At 33.2% G+C, this 20,318-nt stretch overlaps 1 protein-coding gene across 1 annotated transcript in view; it reads left to right on the top strand.

The window, feature by feature from the left end:
• Positions 1 to 826: 826 nt before the first annotated feature.
• The window catches only part of LOC126885274 (retinaldehyde-binding protein 1-like), a 98,840-nt gene continuing 79,348 nt past the window's right edge, over positions 827 to 20,318 (top strand). Inside the window, exon 1 of the mRNA XM_050651761.1 lies at positions 827 to 958. The gene's annotated coding sequence lies outside the window, so the exon portion shown is untranslated. The remainder of the gene's footprint in view (positions 959 to 20,318) is intronic.

The raw sequence follows: 20,318 nt of genomic DNA, 5'->3' as shown, positions 1-20,318 counted from the left end.
TGCATATTTGCATGTTAATTGTGCATATTCAGCTTGTTTTAAAATGCATATTGCATGCATATTTTAGACATTTTTTAGTGCATATTTTCCAGTCTCTATTTATAAGTCAAATTGTAAAATTGTCAAAATTCATGTAAGTCTCACTTTCCGCCCACACCGTACTTACATATGGCCATACATTTTATTTCTTTTTATTATAACCATAAGATAGCTTAATTGTTCTTCTTTCATGTCCAATTTGTAAAATTTTATTTGATCCCTTAGTTAAAGAATTACATTGACATAACTCAACCATGCACTTCGCCGAACGCTAGTTTACAGTGCGCCAATGTTTGTGAGAAGGGCGACTTTAGCGCTATAAATAAAAAATTATAGAAGCTATAGATTTAAATTTAAAAAAATTTTTATATAAGGTTTGTTTTGTAAAATTTTCTGAATTTTTCAAAGGACAAGCCAGTTTTTTTCTAAAATTTATGTTTTCGGAGTTATTTAAAAAAACATGTAATTTCGCAGTTCATTTGTTTAATAAAAAATGAAGCACCCACTTCTTGTTTATTAAACATTTCTCAATGAAATTACAAACAGTTCTATCTTGTTTGATTTTTCCGAAGTGAAAATCGGTATGCACTCCCCTAATAATAAACATAACACGTAAATAATATTGCTAAAATATTCATTGATGAAACCAAGTTGGTTTTTCTTAATATATTTTTAACTATTGTAATTAACTATATATTTATTATAATAATTAGTAGTAACGATTCATAAACTCGTAAGCCTCTTCTTTACTTTTCATATACCTACTGGTAGATATGATTAACTAGTGTTCTACTCCAACTCTGTATCACTAAATGAAACTTTTAATAAATTTATGTTACCCATTAATGATATTTGAATTAGTTTAAAATTTATTTTGTTGGATGCTACGTGTCTTTTGTTTTGAATAAGCGTGTATCAGGTAAGTTTTTCTTATATTTAAATATGTTATAATTTTTTAACGTTCTTCTTCGTGTGCCTCATGCAATGATTATGGGCCATTTTACGCTGTCTGCAGTGGTTCTAAATTGTTGTCTCCTCGGTCCTCCTTTTCCTTCCACTTTTCCTTGTATAATCAGTTTCATCGATTCATATTTTTCATTTCTTAATATATGGCCAAAGTAGCTCAATTTTTTTTCCTTCATGGTGTTAAGTATTTATTTTTCTTTTTTCATCTTTCTTAATGTTTCCGTGTTTGTTACGTGTTGTGTGCATGATATTTTCTACATTCTTCGATAATACCACAACTAAAAGCTGGTAGTAGGGGAGCAAATTATGCTAAATATGCAGTCTCTCGAGCGTTATGGGGACCTATTGGGTTGTGAAGAGTAGGTCCTAAAACCAAAAAAAGTTAAGTAAAGTTTTCCATTTTAGTGGGCGCTCGACATTTTTTAATTTAATTTTCCATTTCCAACAATCGTTTTTTCCGATTATAACGCCATCTATCCATAATTTGAAAAAATGTTTTGAATAAAAGTGACTTATTTATACGTAAAAAATCCAAATCTGCACATATTTTTTAGTTTTTCGATCTCTCATTCATTTCGCGAAATATTCGCTTTTTTCTTGTGAAACTTTGGGACTCACCCATTTCCTTACGCCCGGCTCAAATCGTCAGATTTTTGAAATATACACTCTTTTGCATGTACTTAACTTACCTTATCTTAATCTGACAATTTCGAGTTTTTTTAAGGATAGATTTTTGTTTTCGGGCCCCCCTTAACGAACTCTTCTGTGTTAAGAGCCAATATATGGTATAGGTACATCTGCAGGGTAACAAGTTTCTCCCCATATGATAATCTGACGCGCTCGAGTAACTGCAAAAATTCCCGCTTGGGCTCCCCTATCATAAGGTCGATTTGCACCGATCTGTTTAAGAGGATCGGTACGTATTTTCGGCTGCAATGCTATTCAAATGGGGATTAATTTTTTTTCGAATCTTGAGAAAACTAATAAGTATTTTTGAAAAATTTAAACGCAGAATGAAAGATTACGTTATTATCGAGGGCCGAAAGTCCCTGAGAATTTCTATAATGTTTATTTTAATAAGTTACAGGGGTGAAAAACTAAGAGAAAATTTAGTGTTATTTTTAATTTCAAATATCTCATACAAAATAAACTTTTTATTTATTCTAAGGGAATTTCGGTCCTCGGTAATAATTTAGTCTTTCATTCTGCGTTTAGATTTTTCAAAAACATTTATTGGTTTTTTCAGGATTCGAAAAAAAATGAACACAATGTCCGTGGTAATATTTTCCAAATCTATCTTTGTCATACAATGCACTCAGTCGAATAGAATATTGTCGTATATAATATCACAAGAGAGAAAATTTTGCCGGCAATATTTTCGACTGGTATGAAAGTTTGTTGCCTGGCAATTTTCGCGAATTAAATTTTGACTTAAATCACGAGACGTCAGTCGAGTGATTTTGTCAAAATTTCTTAAGCGAAAATTACCAAAAGACAACGAACTTGAATGAAACCAGGAGAAAATTTTGCCGGAAATAATTTTCTCTCGAATGATATTCGACAAAACTATTTGACGAGACAATAATTAATGCACCATATCAACGAAATATAATCTTTATTTATTTGTTATTACCATACACTTTCGTGACGGATCTGTCATAATTTTGTCGCTGAGATTTCACGTCGTTAAGGAGTTTTTTCAGTAGGAAACGAAGCGTTGCTATGCCGTTTTATCAGTTAAAAACAGTCTAGTGAAATAGTCAGGATAATCTCGGTCAGACACTGACAATCAGTGACAATTTTAAATATTTAACATGAATCGGGAATTAGTCCTGTCGCCAGGGGGGGTACAACGGCCTCTTTAATTCAGATGGACTTACTTAAGTTTTATTTATGTATTTTGACCCGTAGAACACGAATTTTTTGGGTAACAGTTGATCCGGATGTCGATAAGATTGTTATAAACAAAGAACTTGAGGAATCACATAACAGCGATTTTTCGCAAAACAAAACATTTTTTTGTATTTTTTGGGTGATTCTCAGCAAAAAATGGACTTACAACTTTTTTCGTAGGATGCATAGTTTTCGAGATAAACGCGGTTGAACTTTCAAAAAATCGAAAAAGTGCAATTTTTGAACTGGAATAAATTTTGACTAAAAAATGAAATAGCAATTCTGCTTACTGCATTTGAAAGTTCAAGTCAAATTCTATCGGTTTTGATTATTTGCATTGCTAAAAATTAAGTTTTTATTTGTTAACCAAAGCTATAAACACATACTGTTTCCCGTGCCCAATGCATGCGTTTTAATGGACGTAATATACGTAGAAATTCTGTATGCGCGCCTACTCGTTCGATTTCAAATTAGAAAATGCATTGAAAACATCATTGAATCACGATGTGTTTATAGCTTTGTTTAACAATAAAAAAAATAATTTTTAGCAATGAAAATAATCAAAACCGATAGAATTCGACTTGAACTTTCAAATGCGATAAGCAGAATTGCTAGTTTATTTTTCAATCAAAAGTTATTCGGGTTCAAATATTGCAATTTTTCGATTTTTTGAAAGTTCAACCGCGTTTATGTCGAAAACTATGCATCCTACGAAAAAACTTGTAAAAACATTTTTTGCTTGGAATGACCCAATAAATACAAAAAAATGTTTTGTTTTGGGAAAAATCGCTGTTATGTGATTCCTCAAGTTCTTTGTTTATAACAATCTTATCGACATCCGGATCAACTGTTACCCAAAAAATTCGTGTTCTACGGGTCAAAATACATAAAGAAAACTTGGGTAAGTCCATCTGAATTAAGGAGGCCGTTGTACCCCTACTGGCGACAGGACTAAATGTTTTGAGTTGTTGATTAAATAATATTGATATACAGGGTGTCCCGAAAAGATTGGTCATAAATTATACCACACATTCTGGGATCAAAAATAGTTCGATTGAACCTAACTTACCTTAGTACAAATTTGCTCATAAAAAAAGTTACAGCCCTTTGAAGTTACAAAATGAAAATCGATTTTTTTCAATATATCGAAAACTATTAGAGATTTTATATTGAAAATGGACATGGGGCATTCTTATTACATGAACATCTTAAAACAAAATTATAGTGAAATTTGTCCACCCCATAAAAATTTTATGGGGGTTTTGTTCCCTTAAGCCCCCCCAAACTTGTGTGTACGTTCCAATTAATTCATTATTGTGGTACCATTAGTTAAAGACAACGTTTTTAAAACTTTTTTGTCTCTTAGTATTTTTTCTATAAGCGAGTTTTTATCGAGATACGGCTTCTTTTTTAATATATTTACATACAAATTTTATGGGGGTTTTGTTCCTTTAAACCCCCCAAATGTTTGTGTACGTTCCAATTAAACTATTATTGTGGTACCATTAGTTAAACACAGTGTTTTTAAAACTTTTTTGCCTCTTAGTCTATTTTTGATAAGTAACCTTTTATCGAGATGTGGCTTCTTTTTCAAAATATACCCAAAAATGTACATTGTAAATAAATTTTCAGATTATTAACAGCTCTCTATAATCGTACTTAACCATATAAAAATATGTGGTGGATTCGACAAATATTCAAAATATCTCGATAAACACTAGTTTAGCGAAAAAGTACTAAGAGGCAGAAAAGTTTTAAAAATATTGTGTTTATCTAACAGTGCAACAATAATAATTTAATTGGAACGCACACAAAAGTTTGGGGGGGTTTAAGGGAACAAAACCCCCATAAAATTTTTATGGGGTGCACAAATTTCACTTTAATTTTTTTTTAAGATGTTGCTACTATAAGGATGCCACATGTCCATTTTCAATAAAAAATCTCTAGGAGTTTTCGATATATGAAAAAAAATCGATTTTCAGTTTGTAATTTCAAAAGGCTGTAACTTTTTTTGTGTGCACTATTGTATATAGGTAAGTGAGGTTCAATCAACTTATTTTTGACCCCAAAATCTCTGGTATAATTTATGACCAATCTTTTCGGGACACCCTGTATAGTGTATTTGATAAGTAATTGATTTAAGACTACGCTGGGCTAATTAGCAAAATACAAGGAAAAGTTATTTACCGGCAATTTTATTGCTGGAATCGAATCTTATTATTGTATGTATTATTAATATAGGTATGCAAAGTCCGCAGATAGTGTACTACTTTTTTTATAAACAAAATGGCGCCCGAAAATCGTGTTTTTTTCAATTTTTGCTCTAGAACTCTAAAGATGTTAATTTTACACCAAAAACACTCAAATAAAAATTCACCGCAATTAAATTCTGCATAGAGACGTGTTTTTCCCGATTCATTTCCACGAAAACTTTCCCCGGAAAAAGCGGGCTTTTCCAACAAAATCTTTAATTTTCAACTAAAATTTTAGATAAGTAATTGTTAAACAATAATTAAATAACTTGGTAATGTAAAAGCTCTTTTCACATAGATTATAATTCCAGAAGCCCATGGAAATTGAATGAACCGTTTAGCAACCATTGAATTGTTAATGAAAAATTTACGGTAGCTATAATAACGACAATATTTATGGTGCATAAGAATAACTATGATTTTTTCATAAAAATGCACTATAACTATCTAATGTACTTTACAGAATTAAAATCGGAATATTTAAGCGGCCTCAGGAATATTTTAAAGTTATAAACAATTTTTTGGCTTATAAACAAATAGAACATCTCGGGAACTGTTAAACTAAATTAAATTATAAAAACGGTATTCGAAAAACAGCGGTAGGACGCTTCTTTTAAAAGAAAAAACGTTTGATTATTACGAGTGGTTCCTGAGATACAACCGGTCAAATTTGACCGGAATTTACGGCAAAGATATAAGCAATAGGATCATAATTTTCAAACCATCACCTTTTTATTTTTATCCTCTTTCTCCACACCAATTTTCATATCTTTAAAATACTTATAACATATATTATTACAATAAAAACTATCGATAATACGTGTGAAAATTGCCAAAAATAGCAAAATTCCAATCAAAAATTAGGTCGGAGAAAATGTAACCCTCAAAGTTCAAAATCGGTATACCTTAAAAAAATGCATTTTCTCGGCTTTCCATGGAGTAATTTCCTTCATTCTTTTTTTCTTCCCTAATAACTCGAGTAGAGCTATCGAATTAACGCATTATTAAATGTCAAACTTGCTTTTGTTTTGTTATAATAAATTTATTTAATTATAAGAACAGAAAACTACATATTTTTTCCAGTTGTAGGCTTTTTTTTAGATAAACTTGCTACAAGTGTACCTTTTAAAGTTAAAAACATAAATATTCTCATTTGAAAGCTGTATACTTATTTAAACAATTTTTATTTAAACAAATTAAAATTTTGTGTTATAATAAATAAATTAATTTATTATAACAAAACAAAAGCAAGTTTGACATTTAATAATGCGTTATTTCGATGGCTCTACTCGAGTTACTTGGGAACAAAAAAAGAATGAAGGAAATTACTCCATGGGAAGCCGAGAAAATGCATTTTTTTAACGTATACCGATTTTGAACTTTGAGTTTTACATTTTCTCCAACCTAATTTTTGATTGAAATTTTGCTATTTTTGGCAATTTTCACACGTATTATCGATAGTTTTTATTATAATAATGTATGTTATGAGTATTTTAAGGATATGAAAATTGGTGTGGAGAAAGAGGACAAAAATAAAAAGGTGATGGTTTGAAAATTATCTTCCTATTGTTTATATCTTTGTCGTAAATTCCGGTCAATTTTGACCGGTTGTATCTCAGGAACTACTCATCATAATTAAACGTTTTTTCTTTTTAAAGAAGCGTCCTGCGGCTGTTTTTCGAATACCGTGTTTACAATTTAATTTAGTTTAATATTTCCCGAGATATTCTATTTGTTTATAAGCCAAAAAATTATTTATAATTTTAAAATACTCCTGAGGCCGCTTAAATAGTCCAATTTCAATTCTGTAAAGTACATTAGATATATATAGTACCTTTTTATAAAAAAATCATAGTTATTCTTATGCACCATAATTATTGTCGTTATTATAGCGACCGTAAATTTTTAATTAACAATTCAATTATTGCTAAACGGTTCATTCAATTTCCATCGGCTTCTGGAATTATAATCTATACAAAAAGGGCTTTTACATTACCAAGTTATTTAATTATTGATTAACAATTACTTATCTAAAATTTTAGTTGAATATTAAAGATTTTGTTGGTAAAACCCGCTTTTCCCGGGGAAAGTTTTCGTCGAAGTGAATCGGGAAAAACACGTCTCTATGCAGAATTTAATTGCGGTGAATTTTTATTTGGGTGTTTTTGATGTAAAATTAAAATCTTTGGAGTTATAGAGCAAAAATTGAAAAAAAAACACGATTTTCTCACGCCATTTTGTTTATAAAAAAAGTAGCACACTATCTGCGGACTTTGCATACCTATATTATTAATATATACCATCATAAGATTCGATTCCAGCAATAAAATTGCTGGTAAATAACTTTTCTCAAAAATGGCATATTCTCCGATAATCAGCCCAGACTAGACGTGAATTTTATAAAAAGTTATTTATTGTGTATTATTTATGGAAGATAGAAGCAGAGAATACATCAAGATATATTCTGTGATCCAAGTATTTTGTTGCTAAAGATGTTCAAAATTCTAAGCGTTCCATAGTAACAATATATTATTAAAAAATCACTTTAACACTTTTCCTCTTTTCTCGAGTTTTTGTTGTAGGTACATATAAACTATTACAATAACTGAATACATAGTAAGTGAAAAAATTATCATATTTATTAACTGAATTAATAATTTTGCAATCAATTTGCATTTATAACATCGTCTCTTATTAATTAGGTTATACTTACTATTTTAGGGCTTAATACTGATGATGGATTACCTGTTAATCCGAAAACGTTTTGTTTTGTGATGTAACCCTTATTGGGGTCTTTTAAATATACCTTTTACAAAGGATCTTGTATTTTTTTATTTATGTTGTGTGATTCCGCTGTCTTTATCATTATTGGTCGAGTCGCTCTTTACAAGTTCTAGATTTAACCTCTGTATTTTGGTTTATGTTACCATATTTTACTATTTAGGCAAGTTCCTTCTTGGTTTTCCGTCGTTCTCCTGCTTGCAAAACTCTTTGGACGTTTCTTTCTTGTGGCATTCATAAAACATGCCCCAACTATCTAAATCTCTGTGTCCCAATTTTCTAGGTTATTTTGGGTCTCTTGTACTTTTTCATTACTTTCTGGTTTGTTCTTCTGTGCCATTCTTTCTTACCCTCCTCTATGTTAACACCAAAAACTTTTCTTAAGATTTTTGTCTCCCAAATATCTTCCTTTTGTTCTGCTTTCTGATTCATTGTCTAAGTTTCACATATATGTTACGGTCAATGATGTAAATTGCACATTGACGTTAATGGCCGGGCATTGTCGTGAATGTCCATTTTCCTTGGTTATTACCGACAATGCCCGGCCATTAACGACAATAACCTTAAATATTGGTCAATGTTGTAAAAACCTAACGTAAAATTAGATTTTTCATCAATAACCGGTCAATAACGACAGTGGCCAGAAGCAAATGGCCAATGTTGATAAATCGATGCCTCAGAAGCCAATCGGTGTAAATCAAGTGTTTAAAATGAACTAAGATATTTCTGATAGTAGTTGCAGAAATATATAAGTAGTTATTAAAAACAAATAAAACATTTTTATGTATCATAACATGGCTAACATATTCATCAATACAAACAAGGAAATAATAATATTTTTATATACAGTATGGTGCAAATGAAAGGAATAAATTCGTTATTTCGTAAACCGGCGACTTTAAGGATAAATCCCGAAACAGGTCGATTTTTATTTTTAACTTATGATATTTTGGCATATATGACATACTAGTGACGTCATCCATCTGGGTGTGATGACGTAATCGATGATTTTTTTAAATGACAATAGGGGTCGTGTGCTTGATTTTAATTAATGTTTAAACTTCCAAGAGGCAGGTGGCTGGTGGGAGCTGGCTTGATCATTGAATTTCATTCTATAGTGCTTTGTTGTTTTTTAATACCCGGTGTTCTCAAAATATTTTTCGCTTCTTTAATTTCACTTATTCGGCTATTGTATTCGTCACAGTTTAAAAATGATTTATTGTCATCACGTTTTCACTTGACTATTAAGTTTATATAATTATTAAAACGAGTGCGCACATCGTTGATATCCATGATAACACTTATTAAATAAATTTACGAGTAATTTCAGCACGAAAACAATACACAATATACACACATGAGGTAAAAAATAGTACACATATCCTATCTTTTAGTCAAAATTTTAACATTGACCGATTAACAACGGGCATTGTCGACATTGGCCGGGCAATGATAGAAATGTTATAAAGAATTTAAAATTATTATCAATGTCCAGTTTCTATGGACAATAACGTTAATATCCGTCCATTGTCGACAATGACCAATTCAACCGGCCATTGTCGATATTGGCCGGCCAATAACGTTATTGGCCAGATTTACGTCATTGTCCGTAACATATACAACACCGTTGGTATCATTATTGTGTTAAAAGTTCGAATCTTGATTGTCCTGGATACCTACGTTTTTTGTCTTCAACTGTGCTTTTAATAACTCTATTGTTTTGCTACCTTTCAATAACCGTTTATCTATTTTACATACAAATTTTGTGAAAAAGTGTCAGATATAAGCATACCTTTACTTCTCTGCTTAATATTAACAAATCCTAAAATTCCATTACCATAATATCTTAACATTATTTATTATATTATTTTTTCATCTACTACTGGCTTATATTTGATTGTTTTTTTTGGTATGACCAAGTATTGTGTTTTTCTAGACACATTGTTTAACGTTTAGTATTTGCAAAGCAAATGAGGTAGTTGCATGGGGATCTGTATATGTATGATTATAGTGGGAACATCTATGTAATTAGTTTGCTAATGTGTTAAATATTGTTGATCATATATTCAAAAGTGTCGTAGACAAATTGTCTCTTTGTCGTACACATAAGTTTATGTTGATCTGTACCGTATTTTCCTTCCCTGTAAGACTTTTTCTACAGAGGTTTCAGTATACATAATATATTCGGCGAGGATTTACGAAAATATCTAAATAGTAGGTGCATCATATTCTAGAACTTTTTGATCAATTACATTAAATAGATCTACTGCAACTATGTTTGAATTCCATTTTCTAAAGTCCTGCTAGTATTATATGGAAAATGGAAGTTATAATAGGTTCTTTCTAGCCTGTTTGTATGTAGTGTTTAGTATTATTAACCCATTCTAATTGTTGATGGTTTTTGGTTGTTGTCTGGCTATCATAGTTACTGCTCTCTTGGTAATTCATTTTATCTGCTGATTGCAAGTAAACCTCGAGTCTAATATTACTTCAAGGTACTTTACGTCACTAACCAGATTTATATTTTTAACATTCAGGCTTATAGGACCTAATCTCTCTAAATTTAGTCTTCTGGTAAATTTCATGATTTTGAAGTTTTGAGTCTGGCGTATTCTATCTCTGACAGCACCATAAAATTTGCCATGTGCTAAGCTCACCAGGTCATCCTCATAGCCCAGAGCATACTATTTGGCATTGCTGAGAGTCGCTAGATTCGTCAGAAGTCGTCATTGCTAGATTTAAAAAAAAACAGTCGATAAGACTCCTCTCATTGGACAACTTTGGCTAACTGTACCAGGTGTCCCGATTTGCGCGGGACGTCCCGATTTTCAGGGGTCTGGGGACGCGTACCGATTTGTACCTGATCGGGACACTAAATGTCCCGATTTTCACCCACGAAAACCAATTTCAGGAGGACTTGCAGTGAATTTTATAAATATGTTATAAAAACAAAGCACTCCTAAAAGCGGCAAAATCGAATGAACAATATAATTTTAATGAAAAATAAATAATTTTCCGCAAATCGCCAGGAAATTTTGACATTCCTGTCAAAATTTCTTGAAGAAAAAGTCAGGACTTCCTTACTGTAAGGAAATGTCATTTCCTTACTGTAAGGAAATGATATTTCCGTACAGTTGTTAGTGTTCTACATAAATGATAGAATATTTTTACTCATGCGATAATCCATAAAACGTCTGTATGCATTTTCGTACTTTTCTCTTGATTTCTTTGGCAATAATTCTAATGAAGCAGTATTCACTGCCTCAACCAGCTCTGGAGGAGTCCCAGGAATGGAAATTTCATCATCACTTATCATTTTACTTTCGAGAACACCAGCAATTAAATTTATAAGCGTCAAGTTTGACAATTCAACTTCAATACGTTTCCATAGTAACCCAAGTAATTTTATTAGGAATTTCAAAGCACCATTTATTTGGGAATAAAATTATCGCGTTTTTTTTTAAATCAATCAATATCTGTCGAATTTTAAACGATTTGCGGAAAAATAGTATGTTTACCTCGTAGGAAAAGCCACATTCCTTGACTCTGTGTTGCTAAGTCTCGGCTTGCGCCTCGACTTAGCAATCTTCACAGTCGTCCAGGAATGTTAAGCTTTTCCTACCCGGTAAACAATGTACTATTACTAAATCTACGACATTTTTTTGTAATTTATTCCGATAATTATTATTATGTAGGATTAAATACAGATTCTAGAAACACCTTGAAGTCCAGTAAATGAACGGGAAATACGGCGATATCGTGTAATTTTCAGGATCAACTCCGAATTACATGAAAATTTGGACGGCTTGTGCGCCATTGGTTGTTTTTACTCGGGGGTGACAGTCACCCCCCGATAGGTATTTGGGGGTGAAAAACCGCGCGTTTAAAATAAGTCCGGAGTTGGAAAAATTGACTAATTCTAAGCAATTTTAATTCTATAGAATTTAACTTAGTTAATACTTTTTGAGTTATTTACTATTGAAAATGTTTATTTTTCCACAAAAAAATCATGTTTTCAGTAGATTTTCACAAATAACTCAAAAAGTAAGTATGTGATCAAAAAAATATTCTTAACAAAAATGTAGCATAATATAAAAAAAATGAAAAAAAATGTTAACTCGTAAAGTCTATAGAACCAACAAACGCAAAGTTGTAGCTCATGAAAAATACGTTCTAATTCGTCAAATTACAAATCAAATATTTCAACGTGAAATAACCAAGAAATGAAGCACTTTTCGGCAAAATCAATTAAACCTTTTCTAATAAAGCTTTATTTTTATATTTTAAAAAAGTTTCTAACATCAAAACTAAGCGATTTATACTCAAAATCAAGTTGACTTTTTTTTTTGGGTAAAAAAATCGTGAAAATCTCCTCTGTTTAGCACCCCAAATGAAATTAATCGTTACCGCTTTACAAACAATTTACTTACTTATATATTTTTTACATGATTGAAAGGGCCTAAACGAGCCACTAATCACGAGTGTATGCAAAATATGAACAACCAATTTTAACCAATTTTTGTCTTACAGCAAAAAAAAATAATTCTATCATATTTATAAAAGCAAAACCTACCTACTTTTTATTCCTTGAAATTTTTAATATCCCTAATAATTTTTAAATTATTTTGAAAATAGGGGATTTTCCAATATTTGAGGAAAACTTATTTTTACTGTAAAACCAATTTTTTTTTTCAAAACTAAGCATTCCCAACCGGTAAACCTTACAGATCGTATAAACAATACACATATAAAGTAAATGGTAAAGGGGAACGATTAATTTTATTTACGGTGCTAAATAGGGGGAGATTTTCACGATTTCTTTTTACCAAAAAAAGGAGCCAACTTTAATTTGAGCCTAACTCGCTTAGTTTTAAGACTGCTAGAGACTTTCATATACAACAAAATTAAAGATTTTTTTAAACACTTTAAAAATTTTTAATAGGTTTTGCCCGAAAATTGCTTAATTTTTTGGTTATTTCAAGTTGAAAAATTCGATTTGGAATTTGACGAATAAAAACGTATTTTTGATGAGCTACAACTTTGCTTTTACTGGTTTTATAGACTTTCTGAACATACAATTTTTTTTTGCTTTTTTAAGCTACATTTTTTCTAAAAATATTTTTTTCGATAAAATTACTCGAAAAGTATTGACTTAGTTTAAAAATTATATAGAACAAAAGTTTTTTAGAGTTAGTCAGTTAATCCATTTTGGGACTTACTTTAAACGTGCGTTTTTTTACCCCCGAGCAGGGGTAACTGTAACTGTCACCCCCCAAGTAAAAGCAACCAACGGCACAAGTTCAACTTTGAAGTAGACAGTAAGTACAACCTTAAACCAGATTTTCATAAAATTCGGAGTTGACTCTGAAAAGTACACTCCAAAACGGTCATTCTTGTTTATTTGTCCCGATCTACAACCATAAATCCCGATTTGTTTTTGCTTATGTACCGATTAAAAACAAATCGGACCTGGCAACACTAGGGCTGACACTGTATACTCAGTAACGTTTCGCGTATAACACGACTATTTAGCATAAAATCTATTCATCTGCAGCTTGTTTCATCTATTCTTTTGGACGAATCAGCCTTTTTATTGTTTAATGTAGATGTTGTCTAATGCTTCACTTATATCGAGAAATATACCAAACATCACGTCTTGATCTTCCAGGACGTACTCCATTCCCTGTATGGGATGGTCCATTCTCGTTTTGTAGAAAATCCTTCCTTATATACACACTGCTCCTGATGTATCGAACTTTCTGCCAATATAACATCCCTAATGTGCCTATCTAGTAGTTTTTATAGAGTTTTCCGTACAAATAATACTAGGATTGTGAGCCTCAATGACAGATATTTCCTACACTTTTTTGTCACGTTTGTGTATATAAGATAAACTGTTGAGACTGCTACTGGTATGTACGTAATGCTAAAATAACCTATATGATCATAAGTAATGTTTTTTATAGGTTACTTCCTTTCTGTAGAAGTATTCTTCGTCTTCTTGTCTGAACACACAAACACACAACTAGGGATGAGTCTTAGCCACATCTTATTGCCCTCCATGTTCTACGATCTTGTGCTTTCATTTTTAATCATTGTACCCCAATCCTAGAAATTGTAGAAATATTATCAAATACCGTAAAATTAACAAACTCATAAAAAGAAAAATTAAACAGGTCAAAGAATCCTGGCTCGGGAATTCATGTAAAGAAATAGAAGACCTCCAAAAAAAACATGACCGTTTCAACCTCCACAAGAAACTTAAATATACCTCCGGAATTAGAAAACAGAAAAATTCTCATATACTTAAAACCGCAGACGGAAAAATTTGTGATCACGAACAATGCAAAAATGGGAGAGACACATCAGTGACCTTTTTGACGATGCTTCTCGAGAAAATGCTCCAAATATGTATTACCTGTGACAACTAATTAGACAGAGGTCCCAGTATACTGAAGTCGGAAGTCATAAAAACAATGCAACAAGCCAAAAACAATAAAGCACCTGGACCAGATCAAATCCCTGTTGAGCTACCTAAACTTTTAGATGAGGGAAACATTATTTACTTGACTACTTTCTTCAACAAAATTTACAACGAAGGAAAAATACCAGATGATTGGTTGGAGTCACTGTTTATAACATTACCAAAGAAAAGCAGGCCCACGAAATGTAGCGATTTTAGACTACTAATCAGTTTGATGACTCACTCACTTAAGATACTTTTACGTATTATACAAAACCGAGTATTCCTTCTGTGCGAAACTAGAATGGGTAATAAGCAATTTGGATTTAGAAATGGTCTAGGAACTAGAGAAGCACTATTTTGTATGCACGTTCTCTTAAAAAAGTTGTGAATTCCGAAAGAACGTTTATGTTTGTTTCATCGACTTCGAGAAGGCATTCGACCGAGTTCAACATGATACACTTTTCGATTGCCTACGGGCAGCAGGACTTGACCACTACGATATAAGACTGCTGAAATACTTATATTACAATCAAGTGGCCTCTATCCAAATTGGAGACAGTCGTACTGACAAAACTACCGATAAAACGTGGAGTACGACAATGCTGTGTTTTATCACCCACCCTTTTTAATCTGTACTCTGAAGAAATCTTTAGGGAGGCTTTGGATGACAGACAAGAGGGAGTAAGGCTAGGCAGAGAGGTAATCAACAATATTAGATAAGCTGACGATACAGCCATACTAAATCTAGTCAGTGAAGCAAATTATCGGAAAGGCCTTAAAATCAACATTTTAAAAATAAAGTGGATGGCAGTTGGAAAGATTAATATAGATCAGGTTCAGCTTTCTCTTGATGGAGAGGAGTTAGAACGGGTGAATCATTTCAAGTACTTTGGCAGCTGGTTAAATGTAAATTGTGACTCTGATGAAGAGATAATAACTAGGATCAAAATATCACGGAAGGCTTTTATGACCTGGAAACCAGTATTATGTAACAGAAACCTGTCGATGAATATTCGAAAGAAGGTCCTGAAATGTTATATGTGATCTATCTTATTGTATGGTTGTGAGACATGGACGTTAAAAACCACAATGCTAAACAAAATAGAAGCATTCGAATTGTGGTGCTATTGACGAATCCTAAAGATTTCGTACACTTCCAATGAAGATGTTCTTCAAATTATGCATTCAGAACGACTGCTCATAAGCATTATAAAGAGGAGAAAAACAGAATACTTCGGCCATATAGTTCGAGGACCCAAATACCATCTGTTTCGCCTTATAATACAAGGAAAAGTGGAGGGAAAGAGATTAATTGGTCGAAAGAAACTTTCATGGCTGCGTAATATTAGACAGTGGTGTGGCTGCGCAGTAGAAGAATTATTTCGCGCAGCAGCCGATAGAGAGAGGTTTCAGGAAATTGTAAACATGATGACGGCCAACGTTTGAATACAGACACGGCACCTAAAGAAGAAGAACCCCAATCCTAGACAATCTGCTTCGACATCATCCTTCCATCTTTTCCTGAGAAAGCCTATTGATCTTTTACCTTCTGGTCTCTCAAAACTGTTTTAATTATTCTGTTGCCCTCTGAGCTTACCACACGAATTCCCTATATTTCCTGGTTAATTATTACCACTATTTCAGCATTGCGGCTTATTCTCCAATCTTCTGCTTTTTCGTCTCTTTGAGGGCCAAATATCATTCTGAGAACCTTTATTCCAAATAACACCAGCTTAATATTTCTCGTTGCTTGATAGTCTAGGTTTTATTGCCATAGATAACAACTGGGTGAATAATAATTGACATACAGTGCTACTACAGATTTTTTAGTAGCGCAGATTCCAGAAGTGTTGAAAGAGAGTATAATGCTCTGTTCCCAGCAATTATTCTTGTTGAGATCTCTTTTTCTGCTTGGTTGTCATTGGTGATTACTGCCACATATTAGATTAGATTATGACAGGCATAATTCCCCAAAAATGGCTAGAATCAACTTTTATAAGTCTTCCAAAAAAACCCAATGCGAGAAAGTGCGAAGACTATAGAATTATAAGCCTTATGAGCCATTTACTTAAAACATTTCTAAAGGTCATTCACAAAAAAATATATACAAAGTACGAGGAACAACTAACAAGAACACAATTCGGATTTCGTGATGCTCTGGGAACACGGGAAGCCCTTTTTGCTGTACAAGTGCTATTTCAGAGATGCAGGGATGTAAATTGTGATATATACGTATGCTTTATAGATTACCAGAAAGCATTTGACCGAGTAAAATATGACAAATTAATAACTCTAATGCAAGAAATTGGAATTGACAACAAAGATCTGAGAATTATCAGAAACATTTATTACAATCAAACTGCCAAAATCTAAATAGAAGACCAGTTGACTAATAAAATTGCAATAGAACGAGGAGTACGACAAGGCTGTATTTTATCTCCACTACTATTCGATATTTACTCTGAATGGGTATTTAAGGAAGCTTTAGACGGTTGTGCGAGGGGAGTATTAAAAAATGGTGAATGGTTGAATAACATTAGATATGCAGATAACACCATAGTTTTTGCCGATAATCTGAATGATTTACAGATATTAACAAATCGTATAATAGAAGTCAGCAACAGATACGGACTAGCTCTAAACATAAAGAAGACCACATTTATGACAATTAGTAAAAAACCAATACCAAACGCTCAACTTACAATCAACCAACAGAATATCGAAAACCAATATACATATCTGGGCACGAATTTAAATAGCCAATGGGACCACTCGATAGAAATTAAACAGCGAATAATAAAAGCGAAAGCAGCATAGCGAATGAGACCCATTTTCAACAGTCGAGACATATCTTTAGAAACAAAATACCGTCTGTTGAAATGCTATATATTCACAGTTCTGCTCTAAGGAATGGAAGCCTGGACACTAACTGTTGCATCTATGAATCGGCTCGAAGCTTTCGAAATGTGGTGTTATAGGCGCATCTTACGTATATCCTGGGTTGACCGAATTACTAATGTGGAAGTCCTGCTTAGAATGGGCAAAGAGTGTGAAATTCTCATAACCATCAAAACAAAATATTAAAATATCTAGGAAATGTAATGAGAAATCGAGAACGTTACGGCCTTCTCCAACTGATTCCCCATGGAAAGGCAAATGGTAAAAGAGGACCGGGAAGAAGATGCATTTCCTGGCTTCAAAATTTACGAAAGTGGTATAACACGACTACCACAGAACTGTTCCGCCCTGCGGTAAACAAAGTCAAGATAGCCATGATGATCGCCAATATCCGGAATGGATAGGCATTTTAAGAAGAAGATTAGAGGTCGTTAAGGTCCTGCAGCCTCTCCGCACTTCGACCTATTGAGATATTTTGTGCATGTTGCCCACAGATACTTAAAGTCCGTTATTATTTTGAAGTTGTGATCATTAATAGTTATGTTTTGTTTAATTCTACGCCTTCAATTTTTGATTACTCCGATGTATTTTGACTTTTCTTCATTTATTTTAAGGCCTAGATTACCTGATTGCTCCTAGAGTTATGAAAACACCTCTCGCAATCTCTTGTAGAACGACCCACTGAATGGGCTTTTGCCATTAATTTTATCCTCGACGGTCAGTTTTCTAGCCCTTCTCTTCTTCTCGCTTCTTTTTCTTTAAGTTCCATCTTCTACAGAAGGTTAGAAATCATCATGGCAATGCGGACCCTGTCAACTGCCGCTCTAAATAGCTCTGCACTACTGCATTCGAACCATTCCCGTAAGTTCTTAAGCCAGGATGTTCTTCGTCTTCCCACATTTCGGTTTCCTCGGATTTTGCCTTGCATAATAAGTTGTAATAATGAGTATTTTTGCTCTCTCATCACATGTCCCAAGTACTCAAGTTTTCGTTTTTTGATAGTTAGTATTATTTCCGGTTGATTTCCTATGCTTCTAGTTACTTCGACGTTTGACATTCTTCTTTGAATCCATGATATTCGTAGGATTCTTCTGTAACGCCAAAATTCAAAGGCGGCCAACTTATTTAAATGGACTTGTTTCAATGTCCACGCTTCCAAGCCATAAAGAAGAGTAGAGAATACGTAATACCGAAGCATCCTTAGGCGTAGTTCTAACCTTATATCTCGACAACAAAGAAACTTTTTAAGTTTAATGAATGATGCACGAAAAAATAACAGAAGAGAAGAACGAGGCATTTAGGACCATGCAACAACCGAAAACTAGGGGACAACAATAGATAGATACAAAAACTTAAGGAGAGAGGAAAAACGCATACACCGAAAAAAGAAACGAGATTCGGAAAATGACATATTAGAACGGCTCGAAAGCCATATGAGTCACGGAGAAACAAGAAAGTTCTATCATCAAATAAATATTATTAGAAAAGAATTCAAACTGAGAATCAACTATTGTAATGATAAGGAAGGTAACTTACTTACCAACAAAGAGGATATCCTGTTACGATGGGTAGAGCACTTTCGAGAGTTGCTGGAAGGAGAACCTACTAACAATATAGAGCTGGAATACCGAAATGAGGAACTCGTGGAACCCCCCTCGGTAGAAGAAGTGAAAATATCTATAAAAAAACTAAGAGACCACGAATTCCCAGAAAGCGAGGGCATCCCAGCAGAGGTATTTAAGCACGGTGGAGAGCAGCTCACCAAGGTGATGCGAGAAATTGTTTGTAAAATTTGGTCTGGGGAGCAAATGCCTGAAGAATGGAGCTTAAGCTTAATATACCCGTTACACAAAAAGGGAAACCAACTGGAATGCAATAATTACCGCAGAATAATCTCCTAAATACAGCATACAAGATATTTATTGTCAAACATTTTGTACGAGAGATTAAAACCTTATACCGAAACGTTTCGAGGAGAATATCAGGCAGGATTCAGGCGTGAACGTTTAACCTTTAACCAGATCTCTACACTACGACAGATCCTGGAAAAAGCGCAAAAGTTTAACATAGATATGTACCATATTTTTGTCGATTTTAAAGCTGCATATGACAGTGTCTTAAGACCAAGTCTCTACAACGCTATGAATGAGTTAGGAATTCCAAAAAAACTCATATGTACGATAAAAGTGACAATGGCGAAGATGATATCAGCAGTAAAAATTCAAAACGACTCGTCAACCCCATTTGAAATACATAGGGGGTTAAGGCAGGGAGATGCGCTGGCGTGTCAACTTTTTAATGTAGCGTTAGAAAAAGTCGTACAAGACGCTAATTTAGATAGCAGCGGCACAATATTCAATAGATCTGTCCAAATTCTAGCATATACAGACGACGTGGACATTATAACAAGAACCAGAGCGAAAACTGCGGAAATCCTAACCGAGCTAGTAGCAGCAGCAGAACGAATGGGGTTACATATAAATCGAAACAAAAGCAAATTCATGGCGACTAACACAAACACAAGAGCTGAAAATGTTGATGCAGATCTAATCATCAATGAACAAAACTTCGAAGCGGTCAAAGAGTTCATATATCTGAGAACATCGGTTAACCCCAATAATAACACATTGGGGGAAATAAAAAGACGAATAATAATTGCAAACAGGTGTTATCATAGTCTATCAAAGTACTTAGCTAACAAACACCTGTCTCAAAAAACTCGTATAAGGCTGTATAGAATATTGATAGTCCCCGTTCTCACATATGGATCAAATATCGATTTTTGAAAGAAAAGTGCTACGCAAGATGTTCGGAGGTGGTCTGTGACAACGGAATATGGAGGCGTAGATATAACTTTGAACTGCAGAATATCTACAAGGATACGTTTGGTGGAAAAGATATTATCACTATAATTAAGCAAAACCGCCTGCAGTGGTCAGAGCATGTAGCCCGGGCCCCTGAATCGAACATGATAAAAAAGATTCTAACAGCGCAACCCGTGGGAATGACAAGACGGGGTAGAC

Source organism: Diabrotica virgifera, chromosome 5, assembly GCF_917563875.1.
Source record: "Diabrotica virgifera virgifera chromosome 5, PGI_DIABVI_V3a".
NCBI lineage: Eukaryota > Metazoa > Arthropoda > Insecta > Coleoptera > Chrysomelidae > Diabrotica > Diabrotica virgifera.
The sequence above is the reverse complement of the archived record's forward strand: the minus strand, read 5'-3'. Positions and strand labels throughout refer to the sequence as shown.